Raw genomic sequence first — 24,649 nt, 5'->3', positions numbered from 1 at the left:
TTTATGTATATATTAAATTTCGTAATAATAAAAAAAACAAAAGTCATAAAACACATCCTCATTTGGCTATAAATGTTTGATGGAAGGCAACATTTGTGAGCCGAAATTTAAGCGAATATGTTTTTACTCCCATCGCCAAAAGAATTATATATATGTGTCAATAATCTTTCTTATCATTGTATCAACATCAAGGTAAGTGTACTAAATATTTAAATTAATAATTTATTTATTTATTTTTAAGTTCCATTGATTAGGAAGTAATCTTCACATTTTTAACCTTCACATGTATGTTGTTTTGTTCTCATTTAGGGGCTATCAAGATTTGTGGAGTTGTGCTATTCATAGGTAAATATACTTACATCTTTATGATTTAATACCGTATTTCTTATATTATTTAAGGGAAAACTTAAATTAATAACGATAAGGTTAATATTACATAAATAAAATTCCACCATTTTTTTATTAATCACTCAGTGATTTTTTTTAGGATAATTCATTGGAAAAAGAAGACTATTTGAAGAAGAGAAATACTAGAATTGCTTAAACAAATATTCCCTCCATTCCACTCAATATTATGTTATAAACTAACTACAAAATTGACTACATGAATGTGGATGACTAATTGTTTTTAGGTTCAAAAATAAAATTTAGTATTTCAGATACTTTAAAATGTATGTTTTATTTGGGTATGTGTTTCTTTTTTATTCATCAATTTTCCTTTGAAAAATAGCTTTCATAGAATGAAATTGGAATTGCGAGGATCTCAATCTTATTAACAAGTTGGACAAAAAAATTATATTGGCATAGATAATGGCTAAATGTAAATTATTAATTATCTAATATTTATGCGTACAAGTCATATTATCTAATGCATATGACTTATAACACATAAAAGATTGCAATGAGATTTTTAGTAGGCTATTATTTAACTCGTTTTATCATTTATGCAAAAATATAAAATTTAGAATTTTTGACAAATTGGTATAGATGATATAGTAAGACTAGCATTTATTAAAGTTCATAACTATGCTACTATATTATTTATGACAATTAAAATATTGAGAAGATAAAAAACCTTATAATTCTATATGTTTTAAACTCGTTAGATTGTGAGATTTATTATTCTCAAAAAAAGAAGGAAAAAAAGAGAAATAATTCAACATTATGCATTAATTTGCCCTTTCGTCTTTACTTACTAACTTTATTTGCCGGAAGATAAAGCGACATTCAAACTTTTACATAGAAAATTTACTACAAAGTCAATACAATCTAATAAAAAAGCAACCATAAGCATTTAATTTTTTACATGGTGTCATAAATTACTTGACTCACTGAAATGTAACTTTTTTTAAAACTACATATTTTTAGTATATTAATCAAAATAATAACTAAAATACAATATATATAGTTTTGAAAATAAACCAAAATTGTCAAAGAAATCCCCTATTTACTAAATGAATAGGTGAACTCATAAATTTTCCCTCCAAAAAGCATCTTTTTAAATAAGGAAGCTATTGATAATTTAATTGTATTCATTAAATAAGAAAATTAATAATTATAATGTATTTTATTATATAATTCTTTTCATAAAAATTAATCTTTTCATCAAATTATATAATTTTCACTAAACACTAAAATATTATATTTTAATTAAAGTATAAATAATATAAGAATATAACCAATTAATTTTTTTGTTAATATTATTATTTTATAATGACTTGACTCATACTATTCGTACTATGTATAAAACAAAATTATAACTGGTTTTGATTACTTTCAGAACAAAAAAAAAAGTTGAGAGAATTTATAAATTGGAATCATTAGCGTTGTGGTATAAAAAATAATTTTTAAAAAATGTGTTTAAGCACATTACTCAATCCTTTTGGATTAATTTTCAGTTTTAATTTATTTTTTGCTCGAAGCAAAATATAATAACGAGAAAAATAAACAATTAATGAGATACCACTATTATTTTACAGTTCAATTTTACTTAGTTTCTTGAATAATTTTAAAGTTCAATTTTTTTCCTCAAAATATAATAACGTGAAATATGAAAAATTAATGAACAGTTAGTTTAGCATGATTAAGTAATACAAAATAAAAAGTCTATAAATACCGCACATTCATTGCGCGGGATCTAAACTAGTAAGACATTAACCAACTAACTTTTATGAATATCAAGACTATATTTTTTAAATGGATCAACTAACTGCTCAAACAAATATAAACAATACGATAAAAATAACAAACCTAAAACATATAAACCCGTGAATCTCACGGGTTACTAATAAAAAAGTACTACAACGGGAAAACACTATTAAATTAGTTTTTTTAAACTGGCCAGTTTAGATAATAATGAAACTAGGTTTGATTTGGAACATAATAGGAAGATATTTTGTATTTAAACTGGTTAGTTTAGACAAAATGGAAAGATTTGGAACATAATAGGAAGATAATGAAACACCGTTTGATTTGAATGACAACCTTGTTTAATTAAGGGAAAATAAGCTTGTATCTACATAGTATAAAAGCCAGGTTCTTTAGAGAGTTTCTATTGGTTCTTACTTTTCAGGAATTTTTTTTTTGTTTTTTTTTTGTGTAGGGCCCCCCACTTTCTTTGGCTAATTTAATTTCCCTCTTATAATTAAAGAGTTGTGCATTTCATTGAGTAAATATTTATAATATACCAATTTTAAAATTTTAAAATAATAAAAAAAAATTCATTTAAAAGTCTGATATATATATATATATATATATATATATATATATATATATATATATATATATATATATATATATATATATATATATATATATATATATATATATATATCTAGGGTCGTGGATCCTATGAGAACCACTAACATAATGAGAACCTTGAGAACCCTTACTAAATCATCATCAAATCTTGTTCCGAAGTTTTGATGGAACATTTACCCTTAGTTTAGTTTATTCTAACACATTATTAGTATAGCTAAACAAAATTGTTTGGTTTTATTAACAAAATATAAACTTAATGTAAAAAAATACAATTAGGTATACTAAAATGGCTATAGATGCACGAAAATCAATACTAGGTGCATGAAAATTGGTACATGCATGAAAATGATTACTAGGTGCATGAAAATATCAGGCTCTACGTGCACGAAAACGAGTTCTAGGTGCGTGAAAATTGTTAGATACATGAAAAATGAGTACTATGTGCATCAAATTTAATAAAATGTTTCTCGTCTCGATTCCGGTCAATAATTTATACTTTTTGGACCAAGAAATATGTTATCTAGACATAAAATTCTATGCTGAATCCAAATATGTCATCATTTTTTAGAAAAAAAATAATTAAGGTGGAGTTCTCACGGTTCTCATTATGTAGGTGGTTCTCACCGGATCCCAAATCTATATATATATATATATAGAGAGAGAAGGGTTCTTATAAGGCCTTCATACCTTATAAGGCCCTAAGTCTTCATAAGAGCCCTTGGATGAAGGGATTGAAGGGATGAGATGAGGAGAGAGGGCGTTGTTTTTAGAGCAAAAAAAAAAAGGAAAATGGTGATTGTGTGAGAGAGGGACCACTTTCACTGTTTATGTACTGCGTCCATATCAAATCCCGCAGACAATAGCAATAAACAAAGCCTCCTATATCATTTTGCATGCTTCCCTCCTCTTTTCACCATTCAAAACATCTGAACAAGCAAAAACCCTAAAAAATCCTCAAAAAAACGATCGTAAATACTGTAAAATACAATATCAATCATCAAAAAAATAAGAGAAATTTCAGCGCACATGTAAAACTACATCAGTGATCATCATCAAATAACTTTGTTGAAGAGAAATTAAATTCTCAGTGTTCATTAGAGAAACAAGCAGGAAATGACAGTCAGTGTTTGTGAAATGGATCATATGCAGATTGAAGTTGCCGTCAATGGTGAGTTGTTTACTTTCTTATTTGTGTCTAGGTTATTATTGTAGGTTGAAGTTAATGGCAAAAAATGACAGGTTCTTATTTCATTTTGGTAGCTTGTTGTTGATGGCAAAAAATGATGGGAATTTAAAAGCTTGATAAAGTACGAATTATAACTTCAGGTGGGTTTTAGTATAACTCAACCAAATATGTATAACTTCATGAATCTGATGTCAACATGCATTCTATATTCATCGTGGGTTTTTGTAAAACTCTTTGACAATTTCCTGCAGATTCAAGTAACAGAGTAACTCAAACCCTAAATTGTGCGTAAAAACTCTTACTAAACAACCAATTTTGATATAGTTATTCATGTTATAGCTGAAGTTTATACATTCATTAAGTGAAGTTATAGGATGTGGACAATTGTACATTATATGCCTAGAGTTATACAGGCTGTGTCAAGAGTTATACATTGTATGATTAGAGTTATACAGATTGTGTATAGAGTTATCCATATATATGTACGAATTATACATTGTATGACTAGAGTTATACATTCTGGAACTACAAAGAATACACTCTACAATGTATAACTCTAGGCATATAATGTATAACTCTTAGCATATACAGACTGTGTTTGGAGTTATACATTATATCCATAGAGTTATACATTATATGCGTACAGTTATACATTTTATGCGAAGAGTTATACATTGTGTTTGTAGAGTTATACATCGTATAACTAGAGTTATACAGACTGTGCCTAGAGTTATACATTATATCCATAGAGTTATGCATTATAAACCTAGAGTTATACACAATGTATAACTCTATGAACAGTCATTGTGACTTAAATTAATAGATATAGATAATGTATAACTCTAGTCATGCGATGTATAACTCTAGATACACATTGTATGACTAGAGTTATACAGACTGTTCATAGAGTCATACATTAAATGCATAGAGTTATACGAGCTGTGTCTAGAGTTATACATTTTATGATTAGAGTTATACATTAAATGCATAGAGTTATACGAGCTGTGTCTAGAGTTATACATTTTATGATTAGAGTTATACAGGCTGTGTCTAGAGTTATACATTGTATGATTAGAGTTATACACATTTTGGCTGGAGTTATACATTGTATGATTAGAGTTATACATTAAATGCCTGCAGTTATACATTCTGTGCCCAGAGTTATACATGTTATTTGCATGTGTTTTTCTCCGTCATTGTTTTTTCTGTAATTATTATTCGCTTAGTTTTTATGTGTTTGTTAGTAAAACAAATTAAATAAAATAAAACAATGAAGATGATGGAGAGGATAGTAAAACAAACCCACATTTAACATACATGAACTTAATTAATAGATATAGATACATAAACTTAATGCATTGCTAAAAATACAGTTCTTAGGTGTTCATATAGGGATGAATTCTCTTCTATGATATTCATCCTCTCCTCCTTTGCTATTTGGAGGTTTCGTTCCGCAGATGCAATATCATCTAATAGCTGCATTATCTGCTGCTCTGACAAGCCATTTTCTTTGGCATCCTTGAGTGCGATCTGAGCGTCCTCAAGGTAGGTCCTGTACCTCCTCTCAATGTCAAGCAACTTGCGTATGAAACTCTTGTTGTACTCGGTCATAATGCATGTATAACGAATGACATCATTCATTGTTGTTGAAGGAAGTTTGGAGTTTATTATTAGGTTTTAACGATTTAGGGTTCTGAGTTTAGGGTGGAGATAGGGATATAATGAACTGGTTGTTTAGATAGTAGAATGAATTTATAATTAGTAATGTGTCCTTTGAGTTGTTTTTTAATTAATATGTTTGGGGTTTGATGCTTAAATTAATACGAATTTTGTTTAGGAAGTTGTGCCATATCCCTGCTTGAAATCTTATAACCCTTCGCATTCCATATATTGTGCTGTTTCATTAAATGTATAACTCTTAGAATGCAAAGTATGCCTAGAGTTATGCATTATATATGATAGGCTTATCGCGTACCTATGCAAAGATAAATTCCCTAGACAACAAGTTAATGTAGCAATAGGGGTCGAACACAAGGAAACGGGAATTACTTCGTGAATTGCTATGGGTAGATTTTTATCAAGGTCGATTACGATTTGGTTTGGTTTGATTGTTTGATTGACTAATAAAACTATGATGTGAATTATATGATTAAAAGAGAGTCTAAGGGGTTCGGGTCACACATGCAAGGGTAAATATATAATCATGATAAACTTGGTACTAATAACATTGTCAATTGCTTAGGCTTAAAGATACCCATCTTACGATATTAGCATCAACCATAGACCGGGTCCTAGAGAAACTCTCGTCCATGACTAGGTCGTCCTACTATACATGCTTAGTCTAATTCAATTCCGTGCCTCTCGACTTATAGAACGAATAAACAAACTTAATCAAATGAATAGGGCCCTAGACAAAGATTAAACATTGTGGCACAAGCATGTGATAGAAGCAATATGATCAATATTATTATTAACTTATTTTATCATGTTTATATATTTGATTTATGCATGGCTCCCCTAGCCCTTAGACCAAGAGAATTAGCTACTCATGTTAAAGTGTAAATTGTAAGTTATATTAAGATAAATGATAAACATGATTAAATGATTTATAAGAACTAGATGATATAACATGTATAAGAAATGATGCTAATGTAATCTAAATTAAGTACTTTAATTATAAGCTATGTGTAAGCTAAGATAGAAATGTAAATTTGCAAACTAGAAATAAGAATACCTCAATAGGGAAGAACTTGTAAAGGAGAAATGTATAATAACCAAATGCTTGAATAACAAAATGCTTGAACAATAACTTGAGTACCAAATGTTTGAAAGATTAAACTAAAGAAAGCTTAACAACTTATAAACTAAAATGAGAAGACTAATGAGAGAAATATAAAGCTTAAGGCTATTGTGAAGTGGAAATGAGACGTAAAGATTGGATGCCCAAAGCCTCGGAATACCTCTCCTATTTATAGGAGAGGAGAGAATAACGTAAAACATCAAGAGGACTGTGGCCCCGATCGGGTTGCATGGCCCCGATCGGGGTCGTGTGTTTTCCGGGTTTTTCACTTAATTCCTCTATTAATTGCGTGAGGAATCCAAAGTTTCTACTTCAATGCTCCTTAATCACCCGGGTAAATGCCTCATCTATGATCTTTAGAGCTCCCAAAAAGCATCCTAAGCATGTTGGAATCTTATGCTTTCCACCTTGACTTGGATTTGTTCATTGGGCCTTGACTTTGTTTGTTGGCAACATTTGCATTACTCATACTAATCCATCAATTTCTTCATGCAAAACCACCCATCCAAACACTCCCATGCTAGTCCAATGTTAGGCCTTGTTTAGCTTAGTGAACTTGGTGAATAAAATGGTAGGAAAAAGCCTCTAAATGCTTAGATTCCTACAAAACCGTAACAAACACAACAATACACCTAGAACACAAGATTAGCTCAAATATATACTAATTAAAGTATGACGAACAATAGAAACCGAGCTAAAATGAGGGGTACAAGTATATAAAATATGCACTTATCAAACTCCCCCAAGCTAAACCCTTGCTTGTCCTCAAGCAAGAAACCAAATCCCATCAATTGCAATATCCAAACAAGCTAAGCATAATGATTTAAAAAACCCGAAACAACATGGGCAAGGAATAAAGCAAGACATGGATGAGATTTACATGACGGCGTAGCATGGAAAACTTTGAATGAACCTTTAAGCTCTTGCATGATCTTTTGACTTATGGACTCTCACGGGACACTCAAACTCATTTATATGTGAAAGGACAATTTTTGTGAATAATCACTCAACTATCCTCGACTTATAATAATGTGCCCGCAATCTAATATGGTAAACAATCAAAACTAGTAAGCCAAAACAATCAAATGCAAGCATGATAAAGAAGCCAAATGGGTAGGAAGAAGGCAAATAAACATGGGTAAGAAGGGGGAACAAATGAATTATGGTAATGTGGAGCTAAGTCAAGCTAGCAACTACCAAACTGTAAAAGGTGCTCAATCTCAATTTCAACCCAATTGTGCAATTTCAAATCATAAGAAAACTCTCCATAATATGTGGATAATGCTTGAGAATTTCTCACTTCTTCTTCTTCTTCTCTTTTTTTTCATTTCAATGCAAACTTCTTTTCTTTCATTTCACTTTCATGCTTTTTTCATTTCTTTTTTCAATCTTTTTTTTTTCCATCTTTCTCAATTCATCATTTTTCATCTTTCTTTTTCATTATCTTTTTTTTTCTTTCTTGAGCATTAAGACCAAGCTCACATGATATTCAAACTTTGAAACAAATCCCAATTGAGCACCCAAACAAAACAAAACAAAGCTACTAGCTCAACAAGGTAGGCGAGTTATAATGTAGCTAGGAATAAATTTTGTGAAGGGGTCAAGAAGGCAAATATATTCATGTGAATGGCTCCAAAATGCTATAACAAGTGAATGCATGCTTACCAAGAGATGACATGAGAACCATACTTGTGCGTTTTGATGAAACACACATCATAAGGAGACCTACACTCACCTAAGAGAGACCGGATATGGATGCATCGGTCAAAAGAGGCTCTACCTTACCATTTTGTAGCTTGCCACAAGTCAAGATCAAGCTTATTCGGTTCATTCTCCATCTCCCACCTACTATGTCAAGACATCCCCATGTAGCTAATATCCCAACAAGAAAGAATAAATCATTAGCAACAAGCCATTATTAGGATAAGCAAAGAGGAAAGTAGGCTACAAGCAAGCACAAAGCAAAAATTTCTCTCAAAAATTTTCAAATTTTCTACACTACATGCAAACTATGCTATATGCAAATGCAATATCTCCCCCCAAGCTAAACATCACATTGTCCTCAATGTGCCAACTATCCAAATCATCCAATCAAACCATAAAAATGGTTCAAAGCACAAAACAGGAAAGACTAGAGGTTATGTTTAATGGGATGCAAGATCTAAACTAAAATGCAAAGCAATTAAAGACTTACTCGACTAGCTAATCTCCCCCAAGCTAGCATGAATTCGGGGGATGAAAATGTTTCTTTGTGATCTTTAGTGAAGAAATGTGAAGAAACGAGAGAGAAAGGAGGAAATGAGTACCGTCGGGTGTGCTTGAATGATAGAAAGAAATCTATCATTTTTTTTTTTACCCGTATAAAACAATGGCCAAGAAGACACAGAACCACGACCCCGATCGGGGCCACCCAACCCCGATCGGGGTTGACCTCCTCTTCGGGTTTTGACTCTTTTCCGCATTTGTTTTAACTCCTTCTCGTTTTTCGAAAACCACGTCCCCGAACGGGGTTCTTGCATGGGGTTGCGTGTCAAGTGCACACCAATTTCTCCTCTCTTCATTTTCACCTAGAAATCACAAAAGAAAACATCGTCAAGTCGAACATTTTATTTCTAAACTACGAAAAACAATAAATTGCAGAAAATAAATAAAAAGCTTGGGTTGCCTCCCAAGAAGCGCTGGTTTAACGTCCCGCACGACGTAAGAAGCTATTTGATTCAAGTTTTGTCATTGAGCTTGCCACCAACCACGCTCCATTTCATAGCTATCTTTGCATTCTTCAACCATTTGAAATTCTTCAAATAAAACTTCCCCTTCCTCTTTTTCTTGGCACTCTTAGCAATAGTGCCCTTAGCATCGTCACCTACAAAACAAACAACACCCATATCGTCCTCCAACGGATCCGTTAGTGAGGATCCAAGCATAGTAGAGGCATAAGAAGAGTCCACAGTGCTAAGTAAATAACAAGACTCTTGTAACATTGGGCTTCTAATGGTGTTGTTTTTGCTAAAGGAAACCCGGTCATCACCCACTTCCAATGTCAACCTCCCATTTTTTTACATCAATTAACGCACCCGCGGTGCGCAAAAATGGCCTACCCAATATAATTGGGGTTTGTGAATCCTCGGCCATGTCAAGTATGAGGAAGTCAACGGGTATGAAAAACTTGCCAACTTTGACGGGAACATCTTCTAAGACACCTAAAGGTCGCTTTAAAGAACGGTCCGCCATTTGCAATGTAATACTCGTGCATTTTAAAGCACCCATGTTAAGTTTTTCACAAAGGGAATATGGCATGACACTTACACTAGCACCTAGGTCACAAAGGGCCTTATCAATGGTATATTTGCCTATAGTGCAAGGAATAGAATAGCTACCGGGGTCCTTAAGTTTCGGGGGAGACATGTTTTGTAAGAGTGCACTACACTCTTCGGTGAAAGCAATGGTCTCAACCTCATTGAAGGATCGCTTCTTTGAGAGGATTTCCTTCATAAATTTTGCGTAAGAAGGGACTTGGGTAATCAATTCCATAAATGGGATGGTGACTTGCAAATTCTTACAAACTTCCAAAAATTTAGCAAACTTACCTTCCTCCTTGTGCTTTGCTAGACGATGGGGAAATGGTACTTGAACAATTTCCTTGGGAGGAGCATCCTCCACATCTTTCACTATCTCTTTCTCAATGGGAACACTCACCTTTGTTGGAACGGCATCACTCTCCTTAGCATTAGGAGAGATTTCTTCAATAACCACCTCATCACTTTCTTTTGGCATAGAAGACCCAACACCTTTGGCATCAAGCTTGCTCTTCCTCTTTAGCATCAACAACCGGTGAGGAAATGGCACACGATCTTTAACAATAGGCTCTTCACTAGCCTTCCTTTTGTCACTTCCCCCAAGCTTGGCCTTTTCAACAACCACCTCTTCATCCAAAGTCATGGATGGCCCATCATAGCTAGCACCACTTCTCAAGGAAATAGAATTAACGGTTTCATGTGGTTGCTCACCTTGGGGAGGTAATTGACCATTCTTCCTTTGAGAATTAGAAGCGGCTAGTTGAGCCACTTGTTGTTCCAACAACTTGACCGCGGCACTATGAGCTTGATCATTCTTTTGAATTTGAGTCAACAATTCCCTTTGCATTTGGATTATCATGCCCTCAAGCTTACCAACTCCTTGATTGTTTTGTTGGCCATTTTGTGGTGGATTTTGTTGGAAGTTGTTTTGTGGGGGCCTTTGTTGATTTTGATAACCCGGTGGAGGGACATACTTTTGTTGTTGAGGAACATAGGCATTTTGTTGTGGTGGGGGTTGAGGGTTAAGCACATTGTTGCTATTGTAAGACAAGTTCGGGTGAAATTTTGTATTCGGGTTATAAGTGTTGGAAAATGTACCCGGAGGATATAAACTTTGTCTTAAAGCTTGAAAAGCATTTACCTCTTCGATAGGGGCTCGGCAATGAGCGGCATAATGACCCGCACCTCCACAACCGTCACAAACAATGATTTGGCTTGTTGAAGACACGACATTGAGTTGTTGGATGGAATCTTTAGCATCTCTTTCCGCCAATTGTTGTTGGAGCAAAGCAATTTGAGCTAGCAAAACAGAATTGTTAGAGGATTCTTCTTTACCTTTGGATGGCACAACTCGAGAATTGACATATTGGGCATCATGGATTGCCATGGATTCGATCGTGGAATGAGCAAGATCGGTGTCAATTTGATCAAACCGCCCATTGTTGGCGGAATCAAGAATCCTTCGGGACTCGGCACAACATCCATTATAGAATGTTATTGCAAGAAACCATTCATCTAGCCCATGATGTGGGCATTGCCTTTGAAGCTCTTTGTACCTCTCCCAAGCCTCATATAAGCTCTCAAGAGCTTGTTGACGGAATCCGGTGATTTGGCTCCTCAAAGTTTGAGTTTTCTCCGGTGGAAAAAACTTTTGATAGAAAGCAAGAGCCAATGTTTCCCAATTGGTGATTCCCAAGGTGGTGCGGTCAAGGCTATTGATCCAAAGCTTAGCCTTGTCCTTCAATGAGAAAGGGAAAAGTATTTCCCTTATTTGGGCTTGGGTGACGCCCGTTTGCCGAATCATGGAGCAATAGTCACAAAAGTTTTGCACATGCAAATTGGGATCCTCCAAAGGACTTCCTCCAAATTGCTTTCTCTCCACAAGGCTAATGAAAGCCGGTTTGATCTCGAAGTCCGGCGCGGTGATTTGAGTGGTGGTGATTCCGGCCGGAAGCATGGCCGCGGTGGGCTTTGAGTGATCGGAAAGTTTCACCATCTTTTTGGTAGTAGATGGTGATGGTGGTGGAGTTGATGAACAAGAAACCTCCTCCTCTTCAAGAACCTCTAGATCGTCTAAGTAAGACTTTCTAGCACTTTCAACTTGTATGGGAGAAGTGGCTTCTTTCACTTCCTTCCAAAAACGTCGTCTTCTCCTAAAGGTTTTCTCGGGCTCGGAATCCGGTGAAAGCAATTCTCCACTACGAGAGGACCTGGGCATAAGACAACAATTTCTAGGAAAATGATAAGTAACGGTCTCAAGGAACAAGTGTTCCCCAAGACAAAGGAAAACAAGATAAAAATCGACAATTCACAATGCAATAAAACCGTTTCCCCGGCAACGGCGCCAAAATTTGATAGGCTTATCGCGTACCTATGCAAAGATAAATTCCCTAGACAACAAGTTAATGTAGCAATAGGGGTCGAACACAAGGAAACGGGAATTACTTCGTGAATTGCTATGGGTAGATTTTTATCAAGGTCGATTACGATTTGGTTTGGTTTGATTGTTTGATTGACTAATAAAACTATGATGTGAATTATATGATTAAAAGAGAGTCTAAGGGGTTCGGGTCACACATGCAAGGGTAAATATATAATCATGATAAACTTGGTACTAATAACATTGTCAATTGCTTAGGCTTAAAGATACCCATCTTACGATATTAGCATCAACCATAGACCGGGTCCTAGAGAAACTCTCGTCCATGACTAGGTCGTCCTACTATACATGCTTAGTCTAATTCAATTCCGTGCCTCTCGACTTATAGAACGAATAAACAAACTTAATCAAATGAATAGGGCCCTAGACAAAGATTAAACATTGTGGCACAAGCATGTGATAGAAGCAATATGATCAATATTATTATTAACTTATTTTATCATGTTTATATATTTGATTTATGCATGGCTCCCCTAGCCCTTAGACCAAGAGAATTAGCTACTCATGTTAAAGTGTAAATTGTAAGTTATATTAAGATAAATGATAAACATGATTAAATGATTTATAAGAACTAGATGATATAACATGTATAAGAAATGATGCTAATGTAATCTAAATTAAGTACTTTAATTATAAGCTATGTGTAAGCTAAGATAGAAATGTAAATTTGCAAACTAGAAATAAGAATACCTCAATAGGGAAGAACTTGTAAAGGAGAAATGTATAATAACCAAATGCTTGAATAACAAAATGCTTGAACAATAACTTGAGTACCAAATGTTTGAAAGATTAAACTAAAGAAAGCTTAACAACTTATAAACTAAAATGAGAAGACTAATGAGAGAAATATAAAGCTTAAGGCTATTGTGAAGTGGAAATGAGACGTAAAGATTGGATGCCCAAAGCCTCGGAATACCTCTCCTATTTATAGGAGAGGAGAGAATAACGTAAAACATCAAGAGGACTGTGGCCCCGATCGGGGTTGCATGGCCCCGATCGGGGTCGTGTGTTTTCCGGGTTTTTCACTTAATTCCTCTATTAATTGCGTGAGGAATCCAAAGTTTCTACTTCAATGCTCCTTAATCACCCGGGTAAATGCCTCATCTATGATCTTTAGAGCTCCCAAAAAGCATCCTAAGCATGTTGGAATCTTATGCTTTCCACCTTGACTTGGATTTGTTCATTGGGCCTTGACTTTGTTTGTTGGCAACATTTGCATTACTCATACTAATCCATCAATTTCTTCATGCAAAACCACCCATCCAAACACTCCCATGCTAGTCCAATGTTAGGCCTTGTTTAGCTTAGTGAACTTGGTGAATAAAATGGTAGGAAAAAGCCTCTAAATGCTTAGATTCCTACAAAACCGTAACAAACACAACAATACACCTAGAACACAAGATTAGCTCAAATATATACTAATTAAAGTATGACGAACAATAGAAACCGAGCTAAAATGAGGGGTACAAGTATATAAAATATGCACTTATCAATATACCTAGAGTTATACATTATTTGCTAAGAGTTATACATTGTGTAGAATGAGTTATACATCTTACAGTCTCTGCCTAGAGTTATACATTGTGTAGCTAGAGTTATACATCGTATGACTAGAGTTATACATTGTGACTAGAGTTATACATTGAATGACTAGAATTATGAATACTGTGACTAGAGTTATACATTATTTGACTAGAGTTTTACATTCTGTGACCAGAGTTATACAGTGTGACTAGGGTTATACATTAAATGACTAGAGTTATACAAACTGTGACTAGGGTTATACATTAAATGACTAGAGTTATACAAACTGTGACTAGGGTTATACATTAAATGACTAGAGTTATACAAACTGTGACTAGAGTTATACATTAAATGACTAGAGTTATACAAACTGTGACTAGAGTTATACATTATTTGCTAAGAGTTATACATTGTGTAGAATGAGTTATACATCTTACAGTCTCTGCCTAGAGTTATACATTGTGTGGCTAGAGTTATACATCGTATGACTAGAGTTATACATTGTGACTGGAGTTACATTGGATGACTATAATTATGAATACTGTGACTAGAGTTATACATTATTTGACTAGAGTTTTACATTCTGTAACCAGAGTTATACAGTGTGACTAGGGTTATACATTAAATGACCAGAGTTATACAAACTGTGACTAGAGTTATACATTGTATGACTAGAGTTATACAAACTGTGACTAGAGTTATACATTGTATGAGTAGAGTTATACGTTATCTGACTACAGTTATACATTCTGTGCCCAGAGTTATACCGTATGTGCATAGAGTTATTCAGTATATGCGTTGAGTTATGTATTTCTTAATCATTTCATGGATGATTGATTCTGCTCAGATGGTCGCAAGGCAGCGGAAACTGAGTATTGTAAGCATTTGGCAGCGGAGTTTACACCGTGTGTAGGGCAACAATTTTTTGAAATCGACGAGGCAGTGACATTCTATAAAGTTTATGCATTGGCAACCGGGTTTGATGTTCGGAAGTACTCGACGAAAAAATGGCGTGACGGTGAAATCAGGTCAAAGTTCTTTGGTTTGCAACAGAGAGAGGATTCACATATGTCCCAAAAGGAGAGGCGAGAATTAAAAAAAATGAGACCGGGATTAGGGAAGAAGGAATGCAATGGGGAAAAATAATCTGCGAACCGGAGGAAATATACGATCAAGAGGGTAGGGTGTAAAGCACATGTCAGGCTATTTATGAAGAATGGATTACTAGTAATTGACCGATTCCACATGGGGCATAATCACGAGCTTGTATCGAGTGAGGATCGTCAGTTTCAGAAGATGTCGCGGAACATAGAAGATTTTCACAAGTACTTGATAATGTACAACTCCAGGGTTAGTTTACTATTAAACAAACATCCACTAATTAAATGGCAAACTTCTAAAGTTATTCACCGAGATGATAAAGTTATGTAAACCTAAAAGCTATAAATAATAAGAAGTTAGAAGAATAGCTGAAAGGGTTAAAGTTGAGGAATTCTTGGTTATTATTCAGCACTGATAAGGATTTGTTGTCCACTGCAGTTGAGGATAGGAGCAACAAGGACGTACAACATGTGTAAGGAGTTCGTAAACGGGTTCGAGAACATTGGTGCATCCTTAACAGATTTTAAGAACTTCCACCGAGATGTGAAGTGCTTCATCCATAAACGGGACGGTCAATTGTTCATTGACCGGTTCAAGAGTATGGCACAAAATAGGCAGGGGTTTTACTTTGATTATGAAGTTGATAAGGATAACACCTTGAAGCGCAATATGGGTGACAAAGATCCGCTAGAAGGAACTACTCCGTTTTTGGAGATGCGGTGTCGTACGACCCAACGTACTCAACAAACAAGTACGATATGATTTTCACGCCATTCACTGGCATAGATCACCATAAGCGATCGGTGACATTCTGTGGGGCATTGATTGCCCATGAAGACCATGAATCCTTCCAGGTGGGTTTTCAACGGGTTTCGAATGCTATGGGAGGAAAGGAACCCAAGTACATTATCACGGATCAGTGTCCGGGCATTATTAAGGCCGTACCCCTTGCTTTCAAGAGTGCACGCCACCGATTTTGCATGTGGCATATAATGAACAAGGTGCCATCAAAGGTCGGGGTGACAAGGGAGGATTATAAGGAGTTCATTCAGAAATTGAACAACATTATATGGGACGACAACATCGAAGCATTTACGACTTTGACGCTAGGTGGGCGAGAAATAATGGAAGCGCATGGTCTTGTGAACGAAGACCGGTTTACGTGAAGCGTATGATAAAAGGAGCCAATGGGTGATGGCACATTGCAGGGACTTGAACATGGGTGGTGTAATGAGGACAACGCAGAGATCAGAGAGCACTAATAGTTTTTTTAAGAAGTTCGAGCAGAAGTCAGGTACATTAGTGGAGTTTTGGATGCGTTTTGAAAGCGCTATGGACCATCAACGACATACGCAGAAGAGACTTGACCATGAAAACCGACACTCAACACCGGCAATGGGGACGCATTTACCCATAGAGGAATATGCGTCGGATGTTTATACCCGTGAGGTTTTCAAGGAATTCCAACTAGAGGTCATTTGCTCAATCGATACATGTAAGAGTGTCGGCTATGCTGAAGTCGATGGAGTTGAAGTGACTGTCGTAAAGGATTCAATCGATTTAAAAGTTTCAACGTAGAGTACAACCCAGGTAACAACATTTTGGCATCAACTTTATGTAGTAGTTGGCTGAAGTTGCTAGATATAGTGCCAAAGTTACATTGTCTGAACATAGAAGTTATACAATTGTTCAGTGAACTGCAGTTATCTGCTGTATAACTGCAGTTATCTGCTGTATAACTCTACCTTCAGAATAACATTAGAAATTCAATTTTTCAATGAACTGTTGTCATTTGTAGTATAACTCTGATTACATTTTGAATAACTTTAGCTTTCAGAATGTATAACTCTTGTTGCCATATGTATAACTCTACTTTCAGAATAACATTACAACTTATTCAATTTTTCACTCAATCTATGACTATTTGTAGTATAATTCGATTAGAGTTTGAATAATCGTAGCTTTCGAATGTATAACTCTTGTTGCCATATGTATAACTCTGCGTGATAATGTTTAACTCTTATTATTATATGTATAAGACTACTAACTGCATAATTTTATTGGATTACGGGGACACAAAGGCTACACAAAGTGCGGTGTATGATGTTTGAAAGGATGGGATTTACATGTTTACATATAGTCTGGATTTTGTCGGCTAACGGCATGAAGACAATTCCAGTTGATTACGTTTCTACAAGATGGAAAAAGGATGCATTGCAATTCAGATTATCAGAATGTGATGGTGTACAAATGGAAACAAATAGTAGCGCTGATGCAAAAGAAGTTGCGATGGTGAAGTTGTGGTCAGAAGTTCATTCAACCATTGGTTTACTTCGTGGCGCGAGTGAGACTGAAGTTGTGAACTTAAGCTCGTTAATTAGAGAGTTCAAGGAGAAACTTTTACCGTACAAGAAGGATTTAACAAAGCAACAGGAATTTGAGCAACTCCTTGGTTGCCCCGCCAGTGACGAGGTAACAATACTTCCACCAAAACAATCGAAAAACAAAGGCAGCGGTAAAAGAATGGTGTCAGCTAAGGCTAAAGCCATTGCCTTGGCTTCTAAGCCAAAGCGCATGTGTAATAACTGTAAACAAATGGCACACCACGATAAACGGAATCGCCTAACCCATTCTCTGAGCATCCACCGTCTTCACCAGCATCTGAAGGAGTAGAAGAAGAAGAAGAGGAAGAGGAAGAAGAAGAAGAAGAAGAAGAAGAAGAAGAAGAAGACGAAGACGACGAAGAAGAAGAATAGAGAAACTTAACATGTTGTAGTAGTAGGCAGTAGAAAAATACCCCCGTCTCAACAAATTATTTACAATCTTTTTTTCTTTAAAAGGTAAAAAATCTGGTGAGACGGAGCGGGAATTTAATAGCTAGCTTTTGTCTATTTTGAAGGGGGATTGCACCTTCCAGAATGTATAACTTCAGTAATATGGTGTGTGAAATTTATGAACTAATGTTGTACAACTCTTTTACATTATTTTGATGACTTCTGTTCATGGCAACATATTCAATATTTAAAAGTGGCTTTAAGAAGGAATTATAATTTCAGTGGCTTTAAGTACAACTCTTACCCATATATGGATAAATGTACTTCACAGAGTGTATAACTCTTGTTCAAAATTTGTATAACTCTTGTTATTTTTTGCAAAACTCATAACTGTCTAATAAAATTTGCCTTTAAATAACTGCAGTCATATGTTGTATAACTCTTGTACACAGTTTGTATAACTCTTGATGTTTTTTGTATAACTCTTAGCTGTCTATTAAATGTTGTATAACTCCTGCACATAATTTGTATAACTTTACTTCACAGAGTGTATAACTCTAACACTTATCTGTAAAACTTGGATTTTATTTATGACTGACCAAGATGATATAGTAACAATCTATTCCAACAAGTTGTCTAATTTGTTAAGGAGTTTCTTGACCACATTCTAGAGTTGCAAAAAAAGAGAATACAGATTCAAAGGGATCCATTCTATTTTTTCGCAGGTTTTTTATCTCCTCTCCGCGCTGCTCTCCGTCTGTTTTCTACTACCTTCAGGATCTGTAATTTCTCGCCAATGAAACCATTGACCTTGGTCAGAACTCCTTCCTGATGATGTTCATGTCGGCTAGGAGAAGCGTCGCCGCCAACCGGATCACCAAATATCGACGGTTCACCTTCCTCTCGAGATCAACGTGACCAAAATCGTCACCCTCGTACATTAACATGTGCATCATGCGGAAACAAGCCGACTCGGTGTCGTTTATCGTTTGCGGATGCCAGGCAAACGGGATCTCGACGAATCGAACGACGGTATGTCTTTCGCTCTGCTCTTCGCATCGTCCCTAGCCTCCACGTAGTCGCTCATGAGGCTCGCCGGCGAGACAAGAACGTCAAAAAGTGAGATTTGTGAAAGCGGTGAGAACACTTTTTAGTTGAACATAATTACAATTTAATTCCACTTACAATAACGTGACATGCTCCGCATATCTCCGATTGCCGCGGACTTGAATAGTACTTACTGTCCAGGAGATCAATCGTCCTAGAATTAAAGTTGATACACACACATGCATAATGCGCTTCAATCTTAATGGGTACAAAGATTAAATCAGCCTTCAAGCTGAAATCTTTGCCACAGTCGGTTCGGAAGACGTCCCACGTATGGTACAACATCTCGGTGTCCGGTGTTTGTTGGACAGGATTTCGTACAAGGCTCAAGATTATTTCTGTTCAAGTAGCGAGATATGAATGAGGATACCAGTGGAGTTATAGGGGTTGTGCATTGGAGTTTCACAAAGAACTCTTACGAATAATGAAGAATGGCTAAGTATATATTGGTTGTTAATAACTTCTCAAGACAAAATGTTTAACTCCAGGGGAGGGTATGTATAACTTTATACTTACTTTCCACTTTTGTGATTTTAAAGAGGGTATGTGCAACTCTTATAACATATTAAAGGATTGATTAGGACCATACCATATGACGGATACCGAAGAAAGACGAACGAAACATCGCGCAATCCTCTTGCCTCAATCGATTAAGCAACAAGGACCAACACTCAATAACTTTTTCATCCATTGGCGTCTCAGGGAGCATAGACAACATTTCCAACCTATTAAGTGTTCCGTGCCGGCCGTAACTCACAAGTGGTTCACTGTAGTTCAGACAGCAGGTGTTAATCAGGCTATGACGTATACTAAATGGGAAGGTAACTGCTATTAAAATGACTGCATAACTTCACTGATGAAACGTATAACTGCAGTTTAGGAATGAGTAACTCCATTAACGATATATATAACTTCAGTGATGATACATATAACTCCATGTATTACTCTAGGTATAACTCCAGTCCTCTAATGTATAACTCCAAACTATAAATTGAACAACTCTGAGCATATTATGTATAACTCTACGCAACAAAGGGTAGAATTCCAGTATGGAATTGTCTCTATATTGATAAAACTTAATATGATAAAACATTAGGATTTTAGCACAGCTTACGTAAGTGGAAATTTGTAGTCATCAAGGAAAACGTAATCAGCCACTTGTTTGCGATACACCGGGATATCCCTAGTTAATGCCTTGTTCATCTTCAGAATCTTGGCGACCACGGTAAGGTTGGCGTCTAGTTCTCCGCAATATTTGGTGCAACCAAGGCCATCGCCCTTACCCCGGAGCGGCTATTAACAAATGAGAGGGGCCCGACGGACGGCGTCCGGCCCAGGGCTACTTTGGAAGGTGGAGTCGGAAGGTTGAACGACCTTAGAGCAAGGTCGTTTAGCGTAATCTGTTCAATCCGGCGTCTCCAACACCTCTCTTCCTTCCACTTGTGTTGCGGTACCGTCCTCTCGTTTATCACGCACCTCCTCCAATTCACGGTCTTTAAGCTCCTTAAAAGCTGATACCCTGGATAACACTTCTTCCCCTGTCCAAGTTAATGTCACCGAGGACAAGGGTTGCGGCAATTCCGCTCGCATGAGGTCATTGCTTTCCTCGATCCCTAGGGTACAATCGAATGGCTCTCCACGGTACAAAGAACATATGGACCATGACGTACGAGACCACGTCATTGGCGGTATGTCTTGCTCCCCGCCATTGAATTTAACGTTGACAAAAGGGAACCCTTCAACTTTCTTGCCTTTGTCGAGCCCTTTGTAGGCCATATACTTTCCCATTGCATCACCGGCGGAAGTTAGGCAAGGCGTTTAAAAGGGGAAGACGTATTAACAAAACAAATGGAGCTGATAATTAATCTAGTCACCAGTTTTATAAGTCTTACAGTAATACGCGCAATCCCTCCGTATGGTAATGTCAGAAGATCGTCCTCGTAAGAACGATTATCAAGGTACTCGATCTGCTCGGACAGGAAATTTATGCAAATGCAAGAGTAATGATCTTTATCACCACTGCTTACCGGGACGAATACCTACAAACATGCACCAAAAATCTAAGAGTTTTGAAACATAAATAGCAGATTAGAGGCATACATATTGTGCGTAGTTGGAGTTATACGATCATGCCCGAGTTATACATTATATGTGTAGAGTTGTACATTCAATTTCCGAGTTATACAAAGATATTCTTGCGATTGTACATTATGTGCACTAAGCGATGCTGCGATTATACATTATACGTATATGCTTACGATTGTACTTTATGTGCAGTGAGTTATACATCCTATGGTTAAAGTTATACATTATATGCCTAGAGTTATGGAGTGAAATTAGCCACTCATCAAAACTCTAAGCATATACTGTATAACTCTAGACAAATAATGTATAACTTCAGCCCTAGAACGTATAACTCTAGTAATTCTGAAAACTAAAGTTATATATTGTATAACTCTTGCCATAGGATGTATAACTCTAGCCATAAACTCTATAATCTGTAAGCATATACGATGTAGTGTATAACTCCGTGTATTACTCTAGGTAAAACTCCATGCCTAACTCTAAAGCATATATTGTACAACTCTAAGCATATACTGTTAAACTCTACGAAAATAATGAATAATTCCAGTATGTAAATGACTCTATATTGATATCTGAGCTCACCATATCGGAGTCCAGTTGGAATGGACTAGAACACGACTCTTGCCACATGTCCCACGAGTAACAAAAGCCTTCAGAATGATCAACAACCAAGTTTTTCTTCCTGCCTTGCCAAATTTCAATTGCTAGGTCCTATAAAAATGATAGACGGGGGTTAGCAGCTTGTATCATAAGTTACGTACAGTTTGTCACAAAATAACTTGCGGAGTTCGAGCACACTTACAGCGTGAGCTAGGCCAAAGAAACAATAGCGAACTTGAAACAAATGCGGTGTTCGCGTGCGTAAGCCGATTGAGTAGTAGTATGACCAGCGATCGATGACATTACCCAGAACTGTTTCCCGGGCATCAACGACTGGAGATCAATACGCGTTATGCAGTTTGGACAGGGATATGTGACCAATTGTTCCCTACAAAGGATTAGCAAAATTGAGACACACAGCAAGGGAATGCATTCATGCCCTGTTTGACTGTCGTATTGAAATATAGGTCAAACTTATCTTTTACTTACGATTTTTTATGGTCGTGGAATTCATCAAAGACATAATCCATTACATCCTTCCTCACCCTGAACACCGTCCTGAAACGTTCCTTGTTAAATCGCAACCACTGTGAGCATACGTGCTGGTCAGGTTCGGGTGCCCCGCAATCCTGAGAGCAACCTAGGTTCTCAGGTACAATGTCCATACACGGAAGGGGGCGATTGAATGCGAAGAACGGATGGTGGATCATGTCACATCGCGGCACATAAATAGGGGGTGGGAGTGGCGCAACAGGCTCAACCCTAGCATCTCTAATTTCAACTACCAAACCTTCTTTGGCAGCACCAATCGTTCGCTCCTCAACCCCGGCAAATGCCTCATTCACATCTGTCGTGCTCATGAAAGTCAGAGGGATTTCATTTCCAGTACATTCCGTTGAAGGATTCCCCGGGGTGATCTCCACACCGACGCCAACATCTACGTTTACACCCCCATTGTTAGAATGTTGTTCAACATTCTCAATTACATCCTTTTTAACAGTGGCCTGAATGAGAAATAACAAAATTAAACACCAAACGTATAACTCTGGCCATAAAATGTATAACTGTAAGCATAGAATGTATAACTATACTGTATAACTCTAGATATACCTCCAGCTATCTAATGTATAACTCCAAAGCATATATTGTATAACTCTAGTCATATACTGGTTAACAGTGGCATGAATGAAAAATAACAAAATTAAACACCAAACGTATAACTCTGGCCATAAAATGTATAACTGTAAGCATAGAATGTATAACTCTGACCATAAAATGTATAATCATACACTATAATGTATAACTATACTGTGTAACTCTAGATATACCTCCAGCTATCTAATGTATAACTCCAAAGCATATATTGTATAACTCTAGTCATATACAAATAAACGTAGTCATATCTTTGGTTAAGAGTTGTACCAACCGGCCGTTGCAGTGGCACTACAGTTAGAAGGCTTCAACATAAGTTTCAACAAGGTTATACTTGATCAACTTAGAGTTATACACGACCAATAAACAAAAAAAAAACGATTGTATAAAAAGTATTTATCGCAAATTAACAAACTTACCTCGCCACCAGGACCACTCCCGTCGCCGGAAGTCCACGTGCAACTTCCTTCATTTCAAGAAGAGAAAACAGACACTCCATCAATTCTTGTGTGTCCAAACCCACCTCTGGGACCGTAGATTTTTCCATCACCATATCCGACGGTTGATTGTCCGACAATCTTTCAACATTTTCCGCAATCCCTCCCCATGAACTTGCTCATGCACCTCATCACCTACCACGGGCCGAGATTCAAGATTCTCGACCGTCCGTCGCCTTGGCCTACAATGTCTCTTTGCTTCTTTCATGGTCGATGTCTGCCAATCTTCCAACATTTTCAGCATTTTCATTCAATCCGTCCCCATGAACGTGCTCATGCCCCTCATCACCTTCCCAGAGGCGAGCCTCATCGTCCTTTGACGGTCCGATACATTGGTCAATTTCCTCCTCGGAGTAACTCGCCTCCAACAACGGTTCTCGACGGATGGAACGGGGTGCACACAACCTGATCCTCTAACCCTGGGCTAGCAGGTGACAACGGCTTAGAAACGACTGTATCACCTCCCACTTCCTCCATAATCTTTGACCATGAAACTGCAACCGATTTCGTTGGCGTGTCGCCTTTGACGGACTCTCGACGCGGCTCAACACGGGGTTTACCACCCCATCCACCCCCATCATTGCCGAGACTCTCAAGAACTTCACTGATTTGACGCGTAGATGCATCGATTCCGACAGATTTTTTTGGATGCTCAGTAACTACCTCTCCAAATGCGGGGCGTTACCCACGAAACCTTCACCTTTTCTCGCAACTGCTTCACTTCAACGACGTACTTTTGAATCTTTTCACCCTCAAAGAATTCTTGAGAGGCCCGACTAGCATTTAGGCCCGTCGGATCACTATTTACTGACTTTGATCCGTGCGGTTGCATCTGCGTACCATGAATAGAACACAATAGCGTTCCTTTGCATTTGCGGATAAAGCTCGTGAGTACCCCGCATCCAAGAAGTACAATAAAGTTAGTTATATTATAATATATGGGTACGTTCAAATTTAAAAGAATCCATCTGCAGAAATATATAATAGTTTGCACTTACATCGACAGCCCTAGCTTTCAATTCCTGGTCATCCTCGACCCCTGCTGGTAGTTCTATCTGAATGAACTTCTTCTCAGAAGTTCGGCAGGGTTGAGGGGGTTGGGGGGCTGTTAGCAACAGTGGTTTGGGTTCACGCGGGTCGCTGAGGCTGCTACTGTCCACACTCCTTCCATAAGAGGGGTCTTGAAGGCACCTCGGATACCTGGTCTTAGACAAGGTTAAAGTACCCAATCCCCCTTGACCCACCTCAAATTTTACCCTCTCTACAAGCGAAGCTTCATCCCAATGTTTAATCAAAGGAAGTTCATGATTACAAGGCTTACCCTTGT

The 24,649-nt window shown here is 36.8% G+C and overlaps 1 non-coding gene across 1 annotated transcript; it reads left to right on the top strand.

Moving 5' to 3' along the window:
• The first annotated feature begins 11,559 nt into the window (after window positions 1–11,559).
• LOC141644740 (small nucleolar RNA R71) lies at window positions 11,560–11,666 on the top strand. The gene has a single exon (XR_012544349.1). It is a non-coding gene; the product is annotated as a small nucleolar RNA R71 (small nucleolar RNA).
• Window positions 11,667–24,649: the final 12,983 nt, after the last annotated feature.

This window comes from Silene latifolia, chromosome 2 (genome assembly GCF_048544455.1).
Source record: "Silene latifolia isolate original U9 population chromosome 2, ASM4854445v1, whole genome shotgun sequence".
Taxonomy (NCBI): Eukaryota; Viridiplantae; Streptophyta; class Magnoliopsida; order Caryophyllales; family Caryophyllaceae; genus Silene; species Silene latifolia.
The sequence above is the reverse complement of the archived record's forward strand: the minus strand, read 5'-3'. Positions and strand labels throughout refer to the sequence as shown.